The sequence below is a fragment of the Triturus cristatus genome, chromosome 3_2 (genome assembly GCF_964204655.1).
Source record: "Triturus cristatus chromosome 3_2, aTriCri1.1, whole genome shotgun sequence".
Lineage (NCBI taxonomy): Eukaryota > Metazoa > Chordata > Amphibia > Caudata > Salamandridae > Triturus > Triturus cristatus.
In genome coordinates, this window is record NC_140584.1 from 663,147,758 (window position 1) to 663,152,802 (window position 5,045).

General features: G+C 36.8%; 1 non-coding gene across 1 annotated transcript; it reads left to right on the top strand.

Annotated features, from left to right (window-relative positions):
• Positions 1 to 2,933: 2,933 nt before the first annotated feature.
• LOC146857916 (U1 spliceosomal RNA) lies at positions 2,934 to 3,097 on the top strand. Its single transcript, XR_014980276.1, has one exon. It is a non-coding gene; the product is annotated as a U1 spliceosomal RNA (small nuclear RNA).
• The last annotated feature ends 1,948 nt before the right edge of the window (positions 3,098 to 5,045 follow it).

Here is a 5,045-nt window from a genome sequence, read left to right on the forward strand (position 1 = left end):
AGACTTCTGCAGGTTATTCGCGGTTAAAGCTATTAAAACCGTGTCATCCGCATATGACAACAACGGAATCGGTTTACCCTCTGTTCTAGGAAAATCTAACTCCTGATCTTTTAGAGCTGATTCAAGACCATTTGTGTATAAAAGGAAGAGGAAAGGGGCCAATGTGCACCCTTGACGGACTCCCTCTGTAGAGACAATGGGCCCTGCCCTTTCTCCCTTAGGACCAAATCTTATAGTTATGGTGGTAGTTGCGTGCAGCCTATGCAATAAGGTGATCAAATGCTCCTCAAAACCCATTTCTCCCATCAAAGCCCACAGTTTGCTCCTATTAACAGTATCGAACGTGCTGGACAAGTCCATGAAGGCATGTACTTACCCATGATCAGCGCCAAGTTAAGGCACTGTTCGCTTGTCCCCACTCCTCTTCGAAAGCCATATTCTGTTGGGGACATTAGACCTTTGGAGTCTACCCATGTCTCAAGGCGTGCTAAAATCACCCTCCCCAATACCTTCGCGGTAGAGTCAATTACGGAAATGGGCCTATAACAAGCCGGATCCTCCTTCTTTCCCTTTTTGTAGACAGAAACAACTATGGCCTCTTGCCATGATGTTGGAATAGGACCCATTATTGCTGCTCTAAAGACATTAGGTAGGAGAGGTGCCCAAAGTTGCATATTACTTTTAAATAAATCAAGAGGTACTTATATATAATATAAGGTGTTATATTATTTTAGACTTATTAATATTACATACATTCTCAGAAACATCACAGCCTTTGCGTTGTAATTTCAAGGATTCTTTCAAAAAGGGGAGTGTTGTTGGGTTTAGGGCAGTTACATTAGTAGTGTATTTGTGGTTCTACTTTGGGTAACAATAGTTGTGTTTTAATAATGTATAGATGGACATGCTACAAAGGTTAATGTGTGTGGCTGGACTTGTATCAAAAGTGATATGGAAGTAGTGGGGCATGAAAATAGATGCAGTCACCGGCGTGATTGAGCGAGCAGGCCCCCCTCCCCCCCCCCAAAGTCTTGGAATGCGCCCTTTGTCTTACCCAAATTTTCAATCCTTCCCCTCAACCTACAGCTGGTGTGTTGGCTTTGCAGTCACCAATAATCATTGAGCATACAGAGGAGAGGGGAGGATGAAGGAGGGAAACAGTAGTGAAATAACTCGTATTCTAGTACAGCCCAAATACCTCAGCTTATCATATATATACTACATATTTAGAATAGGTTTTGTAATTAGACCATAAACATACATATTTTAGTTTACACATAACCACAAAATAATATAAATGTTTATACTATAAAATATTAAATTTAGAAAACATACATTAAAGATGAAAATGTTCAAATAGTTGTGTGAATGTTTATTTAACTAAAATAAAGATATAATTGATACAATTAATGATTAGCTTCAAAATACTTTTCTTTTAATTTTTTTAATTTTTAAAATTAGTTTTAGAACCATGAGAAACTGTAAAAAGTTTTAACAAACTTGCATTTTTAAGAAACTAACATATGTCTTTAAACACATTTTTTACACTAACAAAACATAAATATTTATATACAGAGTTGACAAAATAATTAATTCATAAATTACTTAAACATAACTAAATGTCAATGTCAAACAAGAACAGGAAAATCCAAATAAACATAAAACCATAAACAATACACAACTATTCACTAAAATTGCAAAAAATATTTAAAAAAATAATCATTACCTGTTATCTATTATTCTAATGCCAGTCCCACAAATGTTGCAATAACTACATATAACTTAGGGTGAAGCATATTTATTATTCTAATTCCAGCCTAACAACAGTGTATCTGATCGGAGAGTAGGGGAACATACAAATGATGAGGTAAATGCCTTTAATTGGTCAGAGCCTTATTTACTATTCAAAGTACAGTCCCACAAATGTTTTGGGGTGGAGCATATTTCCTATTTTAACTCCATACCAACAAACATTGAAGTTAGCACATATAATTGGGGGGAGGGGAAATCATACAGTAATATTACTGCAGCCCTCCGAACATTGAGGTAAGAGCAAATATTGCAGGGCATATTTGCTACTATATACCCAGTACTACAAACGTTAAGGCATTTACATGTAACTAATTGGTGCGAGGGGGCAAATTTACAATTCACTGTCCTGTTCTACAGAGATTGGGGTATTTACATACAACTGGGGGGGCATATTTACTATTGTAACTCCAGCCCAATAAAGACTGAGGTAATTGCATACACTTAAGGGGGCATATTTATTATTTGAAACCCTAGTCCTACAAACATTGGGGTGCACCCATATAATTGGTGTGGTGGGATATGTACTATTCTAAGTCCAGTATTACAGACATTGAGTTAAGTACATATAATTAGGAAGGGGGTATATTTTCTATTCTATCTCTAGTACTAAACCATTGGGGTAAATGCATATATTTTGGGAGAGGTGCACATTTACTATTCTAACTCCAGTCAAACAAATATTAGGGTAAGTGCATATAATTGGAAGGAGAGTGCACATTTTCTATTGTAACTGTGTTGCAACAAATTGTGGCATAAGTACATATAACTGGGGTGGACATCTTCACTATTCTAACTCCAGTCCTACAAATATTGGGGTAAATGCATGTAAATGGGGGTGGGGGATGGGAACATTTACTATTCTAACTTCAGTCAAACAAACATTGGTGTAAGTGCATATATTTGGGAGAGAGGGAAAATTTACTATTCTAACTACAGTCCAACAAATATTGGTGACATTTCATGTAATTGGGAGTAAGCATATGTGCTTTTCCATCTCCAGTCCTACGAACGGTGTGGTAATTTCATGTAAGTGGGGCATTAACTATTCTAGCTCAAGATCAACAAACATACTAATAATTGCATATACCTGGTCAGATAACATATTAACTATTCTAAATCCAATACGTGCCTGGCGGGGAAGACACCATGATCACGAAGGTGGTTCTCCCAGGGTGAGGCTCATCCATTGCACTTCAGATGTGCTGACCCCTGCGATGCCCCAAAATGTGGGATTCTCGACTGCATAAATTCTGGTAGAGGGGGAGTGCATTTGTGCTTTCCCCTGGAAAAAAAAACTATTCTAACCCCAAACTTACAAACGTTGGGGGATGTATGTGTGTTTGAGGGTGTGACAATTACTACTATTGTTGCCAAAATATTATGTTTTAAACTTTAATTTCTTGATTGAAACTCCAATCCTACACACTTTAACTTTTTTAAGTAGTTTCAAAATATTACCCATTTAATTCAAGCCGTATTAGTAATAATATTTTTTAAATAGATTAAAGATTGTTATTTGTTTTATTTTTAAAATAATGTATTTATCCAATTCAAATATAATTACATAAAAAATTAAATTTCTTTAAAATATTTTGAATATTTAGATAATTTTTCAAATAGTTTTATAACTACTGATTAATTGAATTAAATATATATCAGTATTTTAAACTATTTTTAAGAAAAAATATTTGACTGAACAAAACATAATTTTACTCCAAAACACTACACACTCTATTACCCAATAATTACCACAACCCCATTAAAAAATTCCCAAAATAAGACTTTAATGTTATTATACAGCAGATTAATGAATAAATCTTATTTCAAATAATTAAACTATGAATATATATATATATATTATAAAACACCGCCAACCCATTACTCTATTCAAACCCAACCCAAAAAGAACATTTAAAAGTTTACATTTGGAGAATACATTTTACATTAATACTAACAATCTAACTTTAAAAACAAAAAAGTAAACACTATAAAACACAATATTAAATTTCACAATGTTTAATTTATCAATATTTTAAGGTTCAATATTAAAGTAGGTAAAAAATTGATATGCTTACCTTAAATATTACCATCTTTAATATGGTTGTCCAAACTTAGAGCATAATTTCGATGGTGGCCGGACGAGCATCCGTTTGCCATCACCGCGGGCAGGAACCATCCGACAATGAGCCAGCGGCCCTGCCGCACTATTACGATACAACCGCTGTGCAGGCAGTCGTAAAAATGCTTTATTCTAGTGCTGCTTGTGCTGCGGTCCAGGAAAAAGGCCGCAGCACAAGCCGCACTAAAGAAAAGCATTTTGTGCACTTCCAAGTACCCTGTGCCAGCCACCATGTGGTGCCTGGCACATGGTGCATAGATGTATGGGGGGCACTACATGTGCCCCCCCAGGCCACTAAGCAGTGGCCCACGGTGGACAAGGGCCCTTCTTAGAGCCCCCAAAATCCCTTTCCATCTGTCTATTCATGGCGGTGGGACCACCATGAATAGTTAGCCGGAAAGGGATATCCCAATCCTTATTGTTGTGTCTGCACAGGCACCGCCTCTGGTGAAGGGATTAGAGTGTGACCACCACTCCGACGGACTCCTTGAGCCTGTTGGAGGTCTTCCCCCCTGACATAATTGCTCCGACTGCCGGGATTGTAATTCGGCGGTCGGGCCGATGTCCTGGATATTGGGTGGTGCAGCCAACATCATAATGAGGGCCTATATTTTAACTTTGAGATTAGTACAATTTATATTTTAAAAACTGTCTTTATTGCTGTTTTTCATATAGAAACAGTGCATTTGTAGTACGGAGGCAATTCAACTGCAGGATATAAATACAGTATAAGCCATTAGGTCTATGCCCCCAGAATAAGTGAATGATACTGTCATTTTCCTGGGTTCTTCGTTAAATCACATTAACAATAACCAAACTTCAAAGGTTTGTTGTCCTGAAAATGCACATACCCACTTCAGCAACTTTGAATGTAATTGTAAACATTTTCTGTGGACCCCACACTTCATATTCCTTAACATAGCCCATCGTTCTAATATATGACTACCATTGACACATGCACTATTCACCTATTTCCCAAAGTTCACAAGATTAAAGGCCCAAGTACTCCCAGTGGCCCACCTTGTAACTCCTCCAAAAAGGTAATATCCCTCCTCCATTGTCCCCCTCCACAAAAGTTGACAGAACTTCCATCAATTATTTATTTATTTATTTA